The sequence below is a fragment of the Lactuca virosa genome, chromosome 4 (genome assembly GCF_052849685.1).
Source record: "Lactuca virosa cultivar CGN04683 chromosome 4, Lactuca_virosa_CGN04683_v6, whole genome shotgun sequence".
NCBI lineage: Eukaryota > Viridiplantae > Streptophyta > Magnoliopsida > Asterales > Asteraceae > Lactuca > Lactuca virosa.
Window position 1 is genome coordinate 48,838,566 of NC_136429.1, and position 20,722 is coordinate 48,859,287.

Consider the following 20,722-nt stretch of genomic DNA (forward strand, 5'->3'; position numbering starts at 1 on the left):
CCACGAACGTTGGGCATAACAAAGGGTACGCTGCGCGTTCAGGGTCAGTCCTTCGACATTTGTTCAAGTAAGTAGTACACCGTGCATTCAAGTTAGGAACGCCCAACGTACTCACCGGGTTAAATCGGATGACTCGGTTGACATTGACCTGTATTCTGACCAGGGTTTGACCTAAGGGTATTTTAGGTATTTTGACCTATTTCCTAAGTATTGGTCGCTGTATTTGTAAAGGTGACAGTTGGAGTTTATTTCGAAGCAGCGTCCTATTTCCGTTTTTTCATCTGTCTGTGGGGTGAGTTTTTCACTGTACACATGGGTTGAAGGCACCAATGCCGGCCCATATTTCGGTTATATAGAATATTAGCTACTATGTGATCTGTACTTGTTTGATTGATCTGGTTGAAATATATCCCAGGGCGGGGCCCATTGTGTTTTGCTGGGTTAAAACGTACCCAGGGTAGGGCACACTATGGCATGTTTGGGTTGAAACATATCCCAGGTAGGGGCCCACTATGACATGTTCGGGTTGAAATATACCCTAGGACGAGGCCCAGGGCAGGGCCCATATTTGTTTATTGGGTTGAAATATACCCCAGGGCAGGGCCCATATTGGTATGTCTAGCATGTGGTACTTTGGGGAACTCACTAAGTTCTATGCTTATAGTTTATGCGTATGTTTTCATGTACTTTTGGTCCGAAAGGGAAGGGCCCGACGTGATAACACAGCATTCTCCCCTCATTATTTCCGCATTTTCAACAATTGTACTATGATATTTTGGATATTATATCTAGTGATGGTTTTGAATCAATTAATGAAGGAAATTGATAGTTTTTCAATGAAAAATTGTATTATGGTTTTTGGATTGTTACAATTAAGTGGAGAACTTAGTATTTGATGTAAATCAGTCATTTCTTTCCGTTATTACTATGTTCCACTTTTGCATGTTTAGAACCACTTCTAGAATATTAAGTTATTCAAAATTATTGGTCGTACTTTTGGAAGTAAGTAGTGATTTAAGATTGTCATGGAGCATTGGTAGATTGTCCATGGTGATGCACAAAGAAAAATTTGGAACCGATGCTCATGAGTACCTTAAATGGAGATTTTAAGGTATTGGAGTAACACACACTTAGAGATTACTTTATGGATTCTATTAAATGTAATTCTAAGATGGTAATATCATATATTCTTCAAATAGAGATGCATGAGATGCTCTCCTACAATCTTTTTTGTCTTGGTTTCCCCCAAACATTGTTCGTAAATGGCAATCATAAAGGGTTTGACTAGATATGACATGAGGAATAGGTGGAATCTTTGTAGTCGAAGTTTATTGTTCGCTTCTCCTCCAAAAAATAAAAATATATATCATTGTTCCGCTCGATGATTTGATGTTGACATTAAAATGTGTGGTCGTGATCAAACTGAATTGATGGATCAATTATGCAGTTTTCTTTTGTTTGGTACAAGTTAGTATCGGGAAACAAAATCTTGAACATTTGAGATTGAATATATCCATGTCTCATGTTCATATAGATATCTTGAAGAACAAAGGAACATTTGATCACTTATCTAAGGGATATATCACAATTCTATGTTGTGAGTATGGCATATACATTTGACTAGATACTCTTTACTCATTAACTACTATTAAATATTAGACAATATAGTCTTGGTGACTTGTGCAAGTTGACGACTTAGAAAATGGTGCCTCTCGAGTCACAACACAGTCACAACAATTAGTAATATGACTATTAAAAGTCAGGTCCTTTTAGGTTACACACAAGGACATAAATACTCAATAAATGACATGGGAAAATTATAAGGACTTGATATGTTAATTACTTAATAATCTTTACTTTATTAAATGAAATGTAGAAGTTCTAGTATTTTCTGGAGGATTAAATATGATCACTATGTAGTAAGATAATTACCGATTGTATGGATAATTATTAGATGAATAGATAATTATCATTTTAGAATTTATAGTCGTCCTTATATATAAAGAGGTCCTTGGGCAGATTTGCTATGATGAGTTTTCTCAAACACTAAGCAAACATTAGTTTCCTCCTTCTTTTTCTGTAAACACCAAAAGCCCGCCACCGCAGCGTGGTGGCTACACTGCCACGATGTAGCGACACTACAACATGCAGCTTCAAATTTTGGTGTCCTCATTCAATCTGTGCGTTGGATCGGCTGACGTCAGACGTTTTCAAATTTGAGTGCCTTGGGTGCGTCTACGAAAAGGGAGTTCTACGTTGGACTCTTAGCACTCATAAATCAATCAAGGATCTACAAAGGTTTCGACGACTACAAAAGGTAGTATTCTCGCACTATAAAGTTGCAAGAGATAGGTTGTTCATAGATAAATTTAAAAGATGGTGACTAACATTCTATAGCCTATCAAAAAGTAACCAATTTTGATTACACTCGTTGTTGGGTTAAGTAGGGAGGGGGTCATGGAGTATGTTCATATGGTTTCTGTGAGGAAGAGGTCATGGAGTCCATATGGAGGAATGACGAGGGTTGGACTAGGGTGCGCAAGAATACAGTAAATTCGAAGCAACATCGAAGGGTAATTGAAATATAATCATCACCAAGTATGTTCTGATGCTCTAGGTATGCAAGAATATAACAAATTCGAAGAAAAATTAAGATGATAAAGAGACCATCCACCTCATTACAACTAGGGATATCGATTGAGATGGAGGAGAAGCTATGAGATGGCGATTTCATGTATTTACACCTCTTAGATTCGATTCGAAGTTAATTTGATTCAATTGGTGAGTGAAGGAATCTAGTGTTTACAGGTATAATTATTCCATATTTATAATGAAATCAAGTGTGAAGCTTGTAGTGGGAATAAAAATCAATTACGTGTTCATTTGAGGACAAGGTTTTTGTTTTTAACCATTTCCAAATAATTGATGTGGTTACAAGCTCCGATCTATCACCCACTTGATAGATTTGGTGTGTTTGGGTGAAAACCCTAATTATGAACCCTAGATTTCATGTTGGGGGTTCTGTGTGTTGGATTACTCTCTATAACACCATTACAATGTTATTTGGTCCATGAATGATTCCAACCCATCATTAATGGTGTAGATGAGTAATTCATGCCTTAACCACATGTTGGATTGTACCAAGATAATGATCACTTGTACTTTGGCTTCTAGTTATGGCATTGAATTCAAATTTTGAATTATGAATGATGGATTCATAAATGCGGTTTTTACAATAAACCTTCTAAGAATGCTCAAACTAAAAGAAATATGAGAATCAATGGACTAGACTATGTATTTTGAAGAATATGTAATGGTTCATGTAACAACCAAATACTTTAGGTACATAATTCCTTGAATTTATAGCTTTTGGAGAGGGGGGGTCATGACGTGAGATATGATGGTCACGTCGTGAGTATTAGTTGAACAATTTGACCACATTTTTGAGTCTCACGACGTGAGGCATAAGTCTCAGGACGTGAAGACGACCTGATGACTCGAAACCCTAATATTTCGGGTATTTAAAGGAATGAGAGGCTAGGCTTGTGCATCCTCGGCCTCTTTCACCCTCTAAGCCCTCTGGAAACCCTAAGTTCGACCCTCTTTGAGATCCTTAATGTTTTGCCTGTTTGAAGGAGAAGAAAGAAAGATAAGAAGCACCATTGTGAAGGGAGTTGCAAGGAAGCATCATTGTCATCAGCTCTTCTCTTGTTTGGACCATTGTAAGTATCAAGACTCAAGTTTTATTTCATTTCATGGCTAGATCTAGCTTTTTGGTGCCATTCCCTAATGTCATAGCTTATGGGAGTAAAGAATATTCATAAAGTTAGCAACTTTATGGATTCAATTGGTCTTTAAAGTCTTATATCTATCAGATCTGGAAGTTGGTAGAGTATTAGAAGCTTGCATGAGAGCTTGAGGCTGTATTTCTATTTTTGACCTAAAATGGTGTAGGGACATGCATGGTGAATGCATTACCATAAAGCAAGCATTTTTATGGACCATTAGGGTCCCTTTAAGCTTTTGTAAGATTTGAAATTGAAGGTTGAATGGATTAAGAATGTTGAATTGTTGGTTTAGACTTCAGACTGTTCTCACAATGTGAGACATGAGGTCTCACGACATAAGCAGTCAAAACCCAAACCTAACTGAGTTGTCTGAGTCAGGAGCGACTCTTTGGAATCGGAATGAGTAACTCTCACGACGTGACCACGGATCTGGTCACCATGTAAGATGCGATGTTTTGGGTTTAAGGGCCTTGTTGGGCCACGAGTTTTCTAACATTGGGCCCCTATGGGACTTTTAAGTATGGACTGATTTTGACTTTGACCATGGTTGACTAAGTTTGACCCAAGGGTATTTAGGTAATTTGAGTAGTATTTGAGATTGGTCATTACTTCGTGTTTAGGTGACCAGTCGATTGTGTTGGATTAGATGTCTAAGCCCATAACTATTATTGGTATGTACTTGACCCGAGAGTAGCATGGTCCATTTGGGTTGCATATCATCAGGACAATTTGTTAGGATGGATTCTTGAGAGAAGGTTATATATATGATTTATTAATATATTATAGGTTATAATATATTAATATGAAATCGTATGTTTTAATTAGTATTGATCAAGAATTAATTTGGAATTAATTATGTGATCAAAAGAGACTAATTAAATCTATGGGGACTAATTATGGTAATTAGTTATATTTATATGCGTTGGGCTTATGATCCATGTTGGACCAAATTTATGTATGGATACATAAAGAGTTGGCCACATGAACCATGGATCATAAACCCATGGGTATGGGTTTGAGTTAACCCATGACCTTTGGAATTCCACATATAAATATGTTACTTCATAGACAAAATCACCACGAATGTATTCTTGGAGGATATGGACGGTTTGGTGAGGCTACAATCCTCTCTCAAGTTCCACATTTGTCCATGATGTGTTGTGACTTCATTTGAGGCTTCCACGCTATTGGGGCTAAGCTTTTAAAGGCCAAATTCATCAAGTTCTACAAGCTACACAAAGAGGTAAACTTCTAACTAGTATTTTATGTAGTTTATATCATTTGTATGCTAGTTGTAGGCTTAAAGCTTTGGAAACAATATTACATGTATAATTAGAGAAAACATAGATCCAAACCTTTTAGGGTTGTATGTGCACCATAGGATGTTGTAGTATACTAAAACCCATCAGTGGTATCAGAGCCATGGGTTATTTTCAATTATAATTGATGTTATTTGCAAGAAAAATCGTTTTTTTTTTTGGAATCTGCCAGTTCACCACGAGGTGGTGAGTGTTCAGTGAAAAAAAATTAGTTTTTTGGCCTGTTTTGGATTAGAATCATTACCACAAAGTGTTTTTGTTCATAAAATTTGATTTTGATGTTATGGTAATGTTTATTCTCATCCAAATAAAGGATAATTGTCAAAGTTTCAAGACTTGTTTTAGTTTATGTGATTAGCTAAGTTCTTGAAAATTGTTGATGTGAATTATCTTCACTTATGAGTTTGATATTGTTCATAGAAAAATTACTTGATTATTGTGTTAATTGGTAATTTGATCTTAATGGTTTTTATGAACTCCATAACTTGTCCTCAAGTTATGGAAAATGAAGAGTTTTTCTTTTAAAGTGTCATTAAAAGTCATAGGTTATGAAAATGGAAGACTCTCTAATTTTAATGTCATCATAAAATGTTTTTTATGTCTTCCATAACTTGTCCTCAAGTTATGGAACTTGAAAAGTTTCTCATAAAAACCATATTAAACTCATAAGTTATGGAAACCAAAAGTTTTTGAATTGTTCAAAACTTACCCTCAAGTTTTGGAATTTGTAAAGTTTCCCCCCATGAATACTTTAATTCCAAGTTAAACCCTTAGAATTTTAAAAGTTAAAATTCAACCCTTATACTATTATAATATTATAGGTTTAATATATATATATATATATATATATATATATATATATATATATATATATATATATATATAAGGTTACTGCCTATAAAATGGCAGTTTAATGGGTGTCCACCCTCACCCACCGCTTCCTTGACTGGTGGAGGGTCGTTAGCCGAACGGGTTTGACATGACATTAATTCTCCTTCATTAAAAGTATAATGATAAATATAAAGTAACTAAATCTTATTAAATTCCCAATCTTAGTTACTTTAGGAAAATGTAAATTTGGTGCTAACCCATGAAATTACACTTTGTACCTTACCAAGTCGTTGGTGGAGCGTGTGTGGGTAACCGGCACACTAACATGGACTAGTAAGAGTGGCAAAGGGTAACTTAATGTTTATCATAGATTGGTGGAGCGCATGTGGGTAACCATCACATCGATTAGGTGATAAAAAATTAAGGGTACCAAGTTAATTTGCATGTTTATTCACACCTTGTTTGTGATCCTCGGCATCCCAGTCAATAACTTGAGAGGTCACAACCGAGATTTAAACATGTCATTGAAGAGTTCAATGAATCTCAAAAGATCTAGGAGTTTCAATCCAATTAAAACCCAATACCCAATTAGGTTTTCATGGTGGAAATTAGTGAATCGTCATTCGCCTACCTTCAAATATTTTATAGCTTGGATTACGGCATCCCTCTTCCAAGTTATAAAATATTGTGTTGGGTCCTAGCCTTTGTTGGAATAGTGTCCAAGGTCATTAACTATTGGTAATATTTCTAATAATAGCAGGGTCCTTTTGGGTTGCCCTCAAGTCCCAAATTGAGTAGAATAAATAAAGGAGAAATTAGTTTATTAATTATTTAGGTTAATAATTACTTAGAAACTAATTGGAAATATATTTTGGGAATTAATTAACAATTTAATTAATTAAAGGGTTGAATGTTCATTAATCGATAGTTGGTTAATCAGGAATGTTCCAGAACCTTATGGAATTAGGGTTGGATGAAAATCACTGCATCCCACATGGGAAAGGAGTGAAATTTCGTGGTTAGGCCTCCATCCCACATGGGATCCAAGGCTATAAATAGGGCCTTAGGGATTTCATTCCTCCTTGCACCTTGGCTTGAAGTATTCGCCAACCCTTCTTCCTCCCCCTATTAGGGACGATTTCTAACCCCTTTGGGTTTGTGAAATTGTCCCTTCTCCTAGTTATTTTATTCCACTCTTTGGTGTCATTGGGTGTGATACCATTAGAGGGATTCTAGTTTGGATCCTTTCATCCAAGCAACTTCATGGAGGTTCAAGATCTCAAGCATGGAGATCAAGGGCTACATAAGAGGTATTATTTCTTACTTATGTTTTAGTTTTCTAGGGTTGATGTAATTAGCATGAAGCCATAGATCCATAGGATGCATGTACACTTAGGTATATCGTTGTTTCGTTTTTTCTGCTGCCTAGTTTTAGAGTGTATTTGATGCATAGAAAACCCAACAGTGGTATCAGAGCCATTGGTTCATGGTTACTTTCACCCTAGGTCCATATTTTCTGTAAAAACTTGTTTGAAACTGAATGGAAGAAGATAAGATGAAAAATTCGTAATTGATAAAAACCCTAGTCGTAGCTCACGACGTGAACAAAGAGATCACGACGTGAGCTCGGCAGAATTAGGGTTTTCGGATTTTTGCCATTTTTTCAAATATGAAGATTTATTAAATATGGATAAATACCTAAATTTAAATTGTTTTTGAATCTGAAAAATTGATAAATATTATTTAAATGTGTTTATTTGAATTTGAATATTTATTTGATAATGGATAAATATTATTTAAATATGTTTATTTGAATTTGAATATTTATTTGATAATTGATATATATTATTTAAATGTGTTTATTTGAATTTGAATATTTATTTGTTATTTAAATAGTGAATTTAAATATTTAATATTATTTATAATATGGATTTATAAATTTGAATATTAACCCCTCATGATTTATTAATTGTTACATTGCGTCCTCGCAATTAATTAGAATTAATAATAGACAACTAAATTTAAAGAGTTTTAAATTTACCCCTTGTATTTATATATATTAGAATTGTGTTTATTATACGTATAAGAAAATTACAACATGCGCCCTCGCGTGTTTAAATGTTGACATTGTCAATCTTACCTCGACTAGGCTCACCCGTTCTAATGTAGGGGTTTAAGGAGGTCTCTTTGATTCCTAATGAGGTCGGTTTTTAATATGCTTCGCGCTTACCACCCTCACCGCCCAATTGCATTTTGAGAATGGAGTTACCGAAAGGGTTTGATAGTGATAATGGTCAATCTAAAAGTATTCTAAATACAAGTATAAAACAAAATCTTGTTTTATTAATAGAATGTGAGTTTATATTATCCATGAAAACTGCACATTCTCTTTATATTTTGTTGGTGGAGCTCGTGTGGTTAACCGACACATCAATCTAGGATATAGTTGAGAATGATATGGAACTCTCGAATCTCAAGCGTAACTTGAGTCGAGGACCATGCGATTTTGTATGGTTAATTCTCAATCTATTTAATGTGAATCTTATGTTATCCATAAAAGTTGCACATTCTCTTTATAACTTGTTGATGGAGCTCACGTAGTTAACCGGCACGTCAATTTGAGAGTATAGGTAGAGAATGATGTGGAACTCGCGAATCTCAAGCATAACTTGAGCCGGGGACCACGCGATTTTGTATGGTCGATTCACCATCTGTTCAGTGATCCGCGGCGACCCCGTCATTGAATTAGAGATGAACATAATCCGAGATTAACATGCCATTGATAGTCAATGAATCTCAAAGATCTAGGAATTTCGTGGTGATCGAAATTGGAAAAGGGCTTTGCCTACCTAAATAACTTTATGGTGTGTTTACGGCATCCCTTTACACATCATGGAGCCAAATATGGATCCTAGCCTTCTAAAATAATTTAATTTAGGGTGATTATTTCCTAAGGATAAGTAAAACAAACTATAATGAATTTTATTAAATGGTGTCTATAACCTTATCCACTAAAATCTACTGCTATAAAACCTTTGAAAGGATTAGCTATGAGGATGATCAATCTTGACAAATTCATAGTTTGGGAGTAGTTCTCATAAACGAAAGGAAAGATCATGCCTTTGTTAAAGCTCTTCCTAGGTTACTTCAAACATTGCATTCTAAATTGTTAGAAAGAGCAATTATCAAATGTACGTTGTAAATTGACATATTGAAGTAAAATGGAATTTCCTTGAGTTAGGAGTTAACTATGGTTAGTCGACTAGCTAACATGTACATATGATCAGTTCATTCTGATTTTGATATGAACAACTTGGAATGTCCATTAAGAAGTTGTGTAGCATGTTGAGGTTTCCTTTTGGAACTAGCATGGCCAATCATAGAAACTCATACTTCAAAACACTCCCATATTTTACTATCATGAATAGAAGTGTCAAGAAGAAGAAAGCCAATTGCCCACGGTTTAAAAGGCGATTAGTGTGGGTATACCTAATCTAGGCCCTAATACCTAGGACAAAGGAAGGCTTATTCTAAGACATGTTATGATAGCTGCTTGTTTCCATAACAAGAAAAGGACTAAGAAATCAAACTTGCCCAAATGTATATTTGAGGACTGGATATGAAGAAGTTAAATTTGATCATGGATCACGAGCCCGTGCTACTTTCCATTAGATCAAAAGATAACTTGTTCTTCCATGTTTGTTATTCAAACAAATATATGGATTTATAATGCCATCAAAACATTACTTCTAAACCTTGAGTGTGTTGCTAAGGATTAGTGCTGACATTTGCAAGAATGTGCAGTCACTAAAATGAAGTAAGAAGACTAAAACATGGAGAAGATAATTTGATCATGAATGCCAAGCCCTTGCTACATTCATAGGATCAAAATACAACTCTTGTCAAAATGTTTAGTCTATGGTATTATAATTGAAATTGTTGATACTATGATTCATGAGATACTTCTGGCTTATTTAAATGTGGAGCATTATAACATGTTAAAAGAAAGTCATGAAATCTATGAAGCTAGTAGAGTAGCAATAGTTCAAAATTGATTCGAACATTTGAATAAGGTGTATTATTGTGAATATCTGTTGATGTTAGTTCAACTAATGGATCGTTCAGATTGACCATAATGAGTACTTATTCAAATACATCCAAATGTTTGGGTGAAATGTATTTGTGGAATCATAGTCTTGGATACATAAATGAGAAATGCATTACCAAATATCCACTTGGATCAGATTTTGGATATCATTTGACCTCGAGTCTTATGATAAATGCAAATCTTGTTTATCAAGATAGATGATGAATGCGTCCCTGGGTGATGTGAGTATCTGTTGGAATTAGTTCACACTAATGGACCATTCAGATTAACCACGATACATATTGAGACCAACTTCGTATAAATGTGAGTGTGGAACCTCTCAGGTCTTCAGAGCTCTCATATAGTGAAGTTAAGAATAAATTGGGCAATAGGATGAGACACTCATAGTGAGAATCTCAATCCAAACTTTATCGATCATCTAAGTGATCGTGAAAGAGTTTCATGATCTATCTACGCCCAGAACACTGCCACTAGGAAGTGTTAGTTGGTTAGAGAAACAAATCGTTCATTGATTTTGTACTAGATGAGTCGCACTGTGTTTGCTAACAATTCGTGGATTGTACCATGAATAGTGTTACAAGAAGTCCTTTGGTCTTGTGCTAACTAAGTAGGTTCTTGAAACACTCTATGGTATGTGAAGTGGGATTCTATCCTCACTGTCATATATGGAAGTCTACGATTATGAGGCTTACGCTCGTCGTGAAGCGCTCGACAATCTGGGACTTTGAATAGAGATGTGTTATCCTCGTTGGAAAACCCATCAAGCATTTTGGATAATTGTTTAACAATCCTTATGAGAACAAAGTGTATGTTGCTCGAAGGGCAGTCTTCCGAGAGAGGGAGCTGATTTCCAAAAGGGCTAGTGGGAGCCACATTGATCTTGATAAGATTCAAGAGTCAACCAACGAAGAGCCTAAAGTTGGACATAAAATTCAATTTGGAATTGAAAGAGTTGTTAAGGAAACTGACATATTTCCATTTTTCCTTATAGATCTGATAGAAGACGTCATGGACCTAGTTATATAAGAGTTTATATTGCTAAGGTATTTGAGTCACTGGTAGATAGCAATCAGAGTGTACCGGCTATCGGAAGCTATGGTAGGCCCTAAAGGCTACAACATGGAAGGAGGAATTGGAAAGCGAGATTCAATCCATGTATGTTGTTATTTGGTAGATCTAGCACTTGATCTTAACCCTTAGGTGCAAGTGGATCTTCAAGTAGAGACAATCATGGATAGGAACAAACACATAATTAAACCAAGATAGATTTTGAAGGATGTGTAAGCTTAACAAGTTCATTTATGGACCGAAATAAGCATCTCGCAAGATGGATCATTATTTCAGTGAGAAAGTTCAAAGAGTTTGAATTTCGAGAAATAAAGATAAGCCATATATATGTCAAAGCTAGTGAGAGTAATTGGAATCTTTGTTTCAATGAGAAAAGTTCAAGAAGTTTGAATTTCGAGAAACATAGATAAGCCATATATATGTCAGTGCTAGTGGGAGCACTGTAGTCATCCTTGTATTGTACATAGATAATATACGATTCATAGGAAATTATATTCTAACTTAGCAAGTGTAAAAAATTTGGCTTGGTATGAGAACTGTTTCGCTATGATATACATGGGAGATACAAAACACGTACACAATAAGGATCTATGGAGATAGATCAAAGTGATTCGTTTGATTAAGCCAAGGTACATGAAATCTTGAGGAAACTCGACATACAGAACTTGGAAATGTTCATGCTTAAGGAAATATGGCATGACATTGAGCGATGCTAATGTCCTAGTTCTACTATTGAGCTAAAGCAAATGATTCGTGTCCCACATGCTTCTGCTATGGGATCGATCATACATGCCATGACATGTACCACATCTAATGACTTGTATGCCTCGTGCAACACAAGTTGGATTAGTTCAATTTTGGCGAGAATCAATGAATCAAGATCAAGAACATTCTTAAGTGTCCTTAGAGGACAAAAGATATGATCTTGATAGTATGGAGGAGATCATTGTAAGAGTTACATTGATGCTAAGTTCCATACTAATAAAGACATTTCCGTTTGCAGTCGGATTTCGTGATTCTCTGAATGGTGAAGTTTTATCTTGGAAGAGTACCAAGCATTACACCATAATGGATTTTGCAAACTTAGAGTATGTTGTGGTTGGTTAAATTGCAAAGAAGACAATGTGGCTGAAAGAGATTCATTAGTGACATCTTTGTTGAAATTCAATCATTGATGGTCCTTATGAAGTCTCTTTGTGACTTTAAGGGTGAACTTACCTCGAGTATGGATCCGAAGTCATACAAGCTCACATGACATATACTTAGTATGTAGCATCACGTTTGATAGTGATTCAAATGTGAAGATGTCATAGTCAATATGTCATATCAAAAGATAATCTTGTCGGTCCATTCTATAAGTCGATGTCATTGACCAAGTCTGACAGTCGGACAAAGTCAAGAGGCATTAGATTTGCAAATGAATTGGCTTAAACACTCTTAGTTTGGTTTGTTTTAAAACCCAAGAACTTTAAGCAGTATAAGTTTTAATTTGATTTGGCGATTATTAAGTGGCGATCTTAATATATGATGGATTTCGGTCATTTCAATTAGCCTATCACTGCGCTCTCACTTTTGCATGTTTGGAACCCACTTCCCGAGTATTGATTTACTCAAACGTCCACAGTCGGTCATACTCTTGGAAGTAAGTAGTGATTCAAGACTGTCATGAGTATTAGTGGATTGTCCATATTGATTGGACATAGCAAAGAGATTGCGCTAACACTTATGAGTGCTTAATAGAGATTTAAGTATTGGACTAACCCACGCTTAGAGATTACTTCATGGATTTAGTCACGAGTAATTCTAAGACGATAATATCTTCTATTCTTCAAACCTAGATGCATGTGGGGTTTTGCTCTATGATTATGTTATGCATTGGTCTACTCCAACGCTAACCGTAACCGGTAGTTATAAAGGGTATGTCCATGTGTGACATGAGGAAATAGACAAAAACTATGTAGTCGAAGTTTATTCGTTCCTTCTGCCTTAATAGGAGAAGCGATGTCTATGGGCCCCTCGATGGTGCTGACATCTAAAGTGCTTGGCCGAGCCCTGACTGGAGTTGATGTTTTCAATTTAGTAGTCAGATGCAGTCGTCACAAATCTATATCGGGAAACATAATCTTGAATTCTTGAGATTGACCATTATCCATGTCTCGAATTCATACATATATCATAGAACGAAGGGATAGTTGATCACTTATCTAAGGGCTGAATCTTGATTAGATCAAGAGTTCGGTAGTTGCATTGGATGGCTAACTCTCTGTTGATTATTGGAGAAATATTAGTCCTCGTATAGTTGATGACTTGTCCAAGTGGGAGACTGTTGGAATAGTGTCCAAGGTCATTAACTATTGGTAATATTTCTAATAATAGCAGGGTCCTTTTGGGTTGCCCTCAAGACCCAAATTGAGTAGAATAAATAAAGGAGAAATTAGCTTATTAATTATTTAGGTTAATAATTAATTAGAAACTAATTGGAAATAGATTTTGGAAATTAATTAACAGTTTAATTAATTAAAGGGTTGAATGTTCATTAATCGATAGTTGGTTAATCAGGAATGTTCCAGAACCTTATGGAATTAGGGTTGGATGAAAATCACTCCATCCCACATGGGAAAGGAGTGAAATTTCGTGGTTAGGCCTCCATCCCACATGGGAAGGAGTACTAAACCCTAGGAAGGATCCAAGGCTATAAATAGGGCCTTAGGGATTTCATTCCTCCTTGCACCTTGGCTTGAAGTATTCGCCAACCCTTCTTCCTCCCCCTATTAGGGACGATTTCTAACCCCTTTGGGTTTGTGAAATTGTCCCTTCTCCTAGTTATTTTATTCCACTCTTTGGTGTCATTGGGTGTGATACCATTAGAGGGATTCTGGTTTGGATCCTTTCATCCAAGCAACTTCATGGAGGTTCAAGATCTCAAGCATGGAGATCAAGGGCTACATAAGAGGTATGTTTTCTTACTTATGTTTTAGTTTTCTAGGGTTGATGTAATTAGCATGAAGCCATAGATCCATAGGATGCAAGTATACTTAGGTATATCGTTGTTTCGATTTTTCCGCTGCCTAGTTTTAGAGTGTATTTGATGCATAGAAAACCCAACAGCCTTAATATTTCATATTGGGTGTTATATTAAGGACTTAAATCAACTGACTTGAATTTCTTCCATTGTAGATGTCTGGTTCGGACAACTATGACCTTCCCAAATCTCTTGAAACAAGGTTTCCTAATGAATATTATGTGTCGCGATTGGATCATGGAAATCATACTTCTCTTCATCCACCTCCTCCAATAATTCTCCCTAACCCACAAGTTTAAAGACTTGAATAGTTCAAGATCACTCAAGCCCTATTGGCAAGTCAATGTGCACTCACATCTTGGAGATGAAGTCACATATTGACAGGCTGGGAGAGTTGGGTGTCAAAGTCTCAAGGAAGTTGGCTGTTGACTGGGTTCTTCAATCGCTTCCTAAGTCACATAGTGAGTTCTTTAAGGACTACTATGTAACAGACTATGACATGACCCTTATTGATCTTACCTATTTGCTTGTTGCTACTGAATCAGCAATGATTTAGGGCACTAGTAAAGCAAATTTGATTGGAAGATCTACTTCCCAAACTTCCATGGAAATTGACAATGGTAACATTAGAAGTCCAGAAAAGCTTTATCTTCCCAATGGAAAGGGATCGGCCATTGTCAACCCGGTTGACCAAATGGTAAAGAGAAAGGCTAAGTCTGAGATAGTCTCATGTACCATTACCAAAAAGTCCATATGTTTCTATTTCTAAGAGAATGGGCATTGGTTGCGAAGCTGCCCTATTTACCTGAAAGATGCTAAGGATGATAAAGTCAAAAATTTTGACTCAACTTTGGGTAAAGTCCACTATCTAACTCTATTAAGTTCCTATTTGGAGATTCTTAATACATGATGTGACTAGGTCGCATTTTGATGTTTTGTAGAATCAAAGAAAAGAGAGGAAGCTTAAAATAAGAGTAAGTTGATTCTGATCGCGAAGATGGATTTCGATCGCATGGTTCGATGATCATAATTTTAAGCTACAACTTAAGAGTTATGATAGATTGCTTAGGAATAGATAACAACATGGTTTTCATATGCATTTGCATTGTAAGGATAAGTTTTTCCTCAAATTTTATAAATAAAGAAAAGTTTTGATTTTATTTATTTTTTAAATTTCCTTACAATGGCATTTGTAAAAAAATTGTTGTTTATATGATTCCATTGAAAGCAATACTGGAAAATGGATTTGATTCTTTCGTTTGTGGGAGTGTCATAATTTATCAAATAAGGAAAGATTCTCATCACCCAAGTTTCTGTTAGATAGAAACTTGGAATCATGCAACTTGTATTGTATGATGAATGAAAATTTTCATCTTTGGGAAATTAAGACTAATTCCTTGTTCACATGTATATGTGAGTCAAGTGAAGGACTATAGGATCAGGTACACTTGGTTGTGCGCTGGTCAGGTCCACCACAAAGATCGATAAGGCTATTCGTCATGATTGACTAAAGTTTAGTGAATATGGTTATGCTTACAAGTTTAAGTGTAATTCTGAAACATTGGAAAAGTTTCAATGTAAGGCAGAACGAATGAGAAGAATCAAATTAGGCAGAAAGATAAAAATTTCTCCAATTTGAAATGATGGGAGAGTACTTGAGTATCTGGTTTTATGATTATCTTAGTGATTATGAAACCATATCACAATTGATTCTCTAAGGACATCTTAGTGCATTTGTATGACTAAGAAGAGGAATTGTGAATTGTTGAAATGGTTGAATCAAAAGATGAATCATACTTCGTTCCAAAAACAAGTCTTAGAGTCATACTCCAAGATTGTAACTTGAGTGACATAATCTTTAGAAGGTTTATAAAACTTGTCAAATGTAGAATAAGATGTTTCTTATTATTGTACATTTGAAGTTGGTAAGTTGTGATGTCTTGGATAAGACAAAGGCCAACTAAGATCAATTGTGTGAAGTGTTATCTTGATAAGAATCTGCACTAACTCTTGAATATTTGTTTTGTCAAAGAATGGTTCTTGACAAGAGAATCTTATATGTCAAGAGGTCAGTAGAAGTCTTAAAGATCTTGAAAAGTTTCAAGAACCAATCAAGGGTATTGTTTATCGCTAGCACACGACTTGAGGTTTATAACCTATCGTGTTGACATATTCTTGTTTCTGTGCCCATTCAAGTTAAAAGTTGACCATGCATATGAGTTCTGAGAATTCTCATTTGGTTGCATAACAACTTGGAAGCAATGGTAGGCCATTGTGCTGCTAGGTGGCAAGAAGTTAAGATTTAACAAGTTCAATCCATATGAGTTTGGATTTGTCACTAACCTCCTCTTGTGGTTATGACGAATTCACATGGATAGGAACACATACACCATAAAACCCTAGCAGCACAAGTATATAAGGACTAAAAGAAATTAATTAAATAAAGGGGACTAAAACTGTCAAATGTATGCTAGTTGAATTTGGCTGGGAAACCCTAAGGAATGAGGGTGGACGAAATCTTGGAGGCTTGGGCATCCAATTTCATCCAAAGGGGCCTTATTCCAGAAGGTTCCTTGGACTGCTTAAGGCCTAAGCTATCCATTAGGGTTTTGGACTAAAACCCTAGCACCACAAGTATATAAGGACCCCTAGGGCAAGGGAAATCGGCTACACTTGATTCTAAGAAACCCTAGAGCCGATTTTGCCTCTCTTCCCACTCTCTCATACTTCATTCTCTTGCTTGTGGTGTTTGTAAGCCATTAGAGGAGTGACACTTGTGACTCTAAGCTCCAAGACAAGAAGATTCAAGCTATTCAAGAAGAGGTAATCATCTAGATCTATTCTTATTTGATAATTTTGAATTACCTATGATAGATTAGGGTTCTTAAGTCTTGGATTAATTGCATGTACAATTAGAGAAACCTAGATCCAAGCATTAGGGTTTGTATGAGCACATAGGATGTTCTTATGGCTAAAACCCATCAGTTAGTGGGGGCATGATTTTTACGTTAAGTTTTGCAAGTTAGCAATGTTAATTATAGAAAACAAAAGTTTCAATTGGGAAAAGTTGTTTTGCTATAATTAAGGGAGAGGAAATAATACTTCATTCCAATTCTAAAAGCTTAGATTGTGAGTTTTTAATCAAACTTAGTCATAATTACATTATTTGCGTTCTAAAATTCGATTATGATTGCGGCATCCTTTTTCATAATCTGAATTATAAGAACATGGCAAATAGAAATAGAAATATTATAGCAAAAGACTGGTCTAGTATCATGTCTTTATGTGAGACATCATGAATCGTGTCCCATATACTTCGGATATAGGATCGATTACATGTGCTGTAATATTTATATGTTCTAAATTTTTCCAAATGCCTAGGGCATTAAGAGGGAAAAGTACTAGAACTGGATATGACTAAAATGATTAAGCAATTGTCGAGGACAATCTGAGGTTTACCAAAGATTGGTTGCTCATGGACAATTGGAAGTATAGTGTTAATTTTGGAAGGACCATATTGACATATTCTGAAAAGAGGCAACTCTTGTTCAGAAGTGATAGTCAAAATGGGAATATGGAAATGTTTCCATAGGTGGAAGTCATTCGTTAAATTTGTGTAAGATTAGAAAACTTAATGCGAGAAGGATGCTCAAAGGAATGTACTTTGAATATGAGACTTCGTTTCCATGGAATTGATCTCCATTGGAGTACTCTGTAATGTCTGTTGACAAGTCTTTGTGACTTTGTGCATAGTCATTACAAGAGGATCAATGCATGTAAGTTTAGAATCTAACATGTTTCGGTAAATGGCAGGAATTTGGAATTCTTACATTTACGATAAGGATTTGGATTGTGAAATGAGAATCATTGGAATTATGTTCAATTTATCTATTCCACAAAGTAAGGATCATAGACAAACATAGTGTGCATACTTGGAGTATGGCATAGCTATTGTTTAGACAAACATAGTGTGCAAGCTTGGAGCATGGCATGACTATTGTTTCAATTCAAGTATTAAGTTGATTATTCGAAACATTATACAATGAATAATGATTAATCAATATGGTGTTTAAATAAAAGGTGTTTTATTTACTCTCAAAGGTGCTTGGGGCCATATAGGATTAGTATTATTCTTGTGTTTCACTTTGCATGTTTTGACTTCCCGAATAACTAGGTTATTCAAACTCTCCACATTCAATCATACTTTGGAAGTAGGTATGAATCAAGACTGTCATGAATTGGGCTTGTAGATGTCTAAAGTGTTTAGACATAGCAAAAGTTGTTGCAACATTCATGAGTGCTCCTGGAATGAGATTCAAGTATTGGATTAAACCCCCGCTCATTTGAATCACTTCATGGATTTTATCACGAGTGATCATGAGACGATAATATCTTATATTCTTTAAACCTAGATATATGAGTTGTTGACTATGAGTTGGTTGTACATTGATTGTACGAAAACGCATCAGTAACTTGATGTTATAAAACGTGCCTTTGTGTATGATTCAACAAGTAGTTAGTACAAGCATATGAGTCAAAGTTTATCCATTCCTTTTACCCTTGGAGGGATAAAAAGCGATATCGGTGGGCCCCTCGATGATTTAGTGATGACAAACGTAAGTGTTCGGTCGGGCCTGGACTGATTTGAATTTTTTCAATTAGTCGGTCGTCATAAATCGGAAATCAGGAAACAACAAATGGACAGAGAGAATGATTATAATCCATGTCTCAGTCCATATAATATCTAGAATGGAGGAATATATGATCCCTTATCTAATGGACAAGTCATTGACTAGGTTAGAGTTCGACAACGGCTTTTAAGAGCTACGATTGCTAGTCGGGTTTTGGAGTCATGCTTGCAATAATAGTTTTAGACTTATCCAAGTGGAAGACTGTTGGATTAGATGTCTAAGCCCATAACTATTATTGGTATGTACTTGACCTGAGAGTAGCATGGTCCATTTGGGTTACATATCATCAGGACAATTTGTTAGGATGGATTCTTGAGAGAAGGTTATATATATGATTTATTAATATATTATAAGTTATAATATATTAATATGAAATCATATGTTCCAATTAGTATTGATCAAGAATTAATTTGGAATTAATTTTGTGATCAAAAGAAACTAATTAAATCTATGGGGACTAATTATGGTAATTAGTTATATTTATATGTGTTGGGCTTATGATCCATGTTGAACCAAGTTTATGTATGGATACATAAAGAGTTGGGACACATGAACCATGGATCATAAACCCATGGGTATGGGTTTGGGTTAACCCATGACCTTTGGAATTCCACATATAAATATGTTACTTCATAGCCAAAATCACCACGAATGTATTCTTGGAGGATATGGACGGTTTGGTGAGGCTAGGATTCTCTCTCAGGTTCCACCTTTGTCCATGATGTGTTGTGACTTCATTTGAGGCTTCCACACTATTGGGGCTAAGCTTTTAAAGGCCAAATTCATCAAGTTCTACAAGCTACACAAAGAGGTAAACTTCTAACTAGTATTTTATGTAGTTTATATTATTTGTATGCTAGTTGTAGGCTTAAATCTTTGGAAACAATATTGCATGTATAATTAGAGAAAACATAGATCCAAAGCTTTTAGGTTTGTATGTGCACCATATGATGTTGTAGTATATTAAAACCCATCAGAGTTGTCATTTGGAGTTGTGTTCTGCCATAGATCCTTTCAGACTGGGAGGTGATTTTTCCTCACTGTACTTGGATGTCGAAGGCACCAAGGCCAACCTAATGGATTGATATCATGTTAGATATTGATTTATGATATGCTGAGTATGTTTGATTATCTGATAGTTACTGATATGCGTTAGACTTGTAGATCTGTAGGACTACCTGTAATTACTAGCATTATAATTATCTGTCTATTGAATATATATATATATATATATATATATATATATATATATATATATATATATATTATTTGTTATATGTCGACATGTTACGTTAGGGTTGAGACTACTACTTTGTGTTGTCAGTCAACTGACTGGGGCAATCCAACCGGGAGGTTGTGGACCAGGGTATTCCAACCGGGAGGTTGTGGGCGAATGGTAATCCAACCGGGAGGTTGTAGACCTAGTATGTGGTATGCAGGGCAATCCAACCGGGAGGTTGTGGGCCAGGGTAATCCAACCGGGAGGCTGTGGACCCAGCATGCTAATCCATGTATTTTATATGTTGTGTGATGGTACTTTAGGAGAACTCACTAATCTTTGGCTTACAGTTTCAGTTTATTGTTTCAGGTACATCTAATGATCGTGGGAAAGCGAATTCGTGCTTGTGAACATTGTTAGGAACAGGATCCTCAAAGCATTCAGGATTCTCAAACCTCATCAGATATTTAGGATCCTCAACTATCTCAGGATCCTGACTATTACCGTTATTATTATTTACTAACATTTATAATGGTTATATTTCGTTCTTAATTAACACGTGTGCAAAAATAGTCAAGAGAAGACTTATTCTCAACAGAGTTTCGTCTCAATTATGCTAAAGACCCGGAATACCAAGTCAAACAACGTTCACAAAGCTGGTCATAGAGGATCTCGG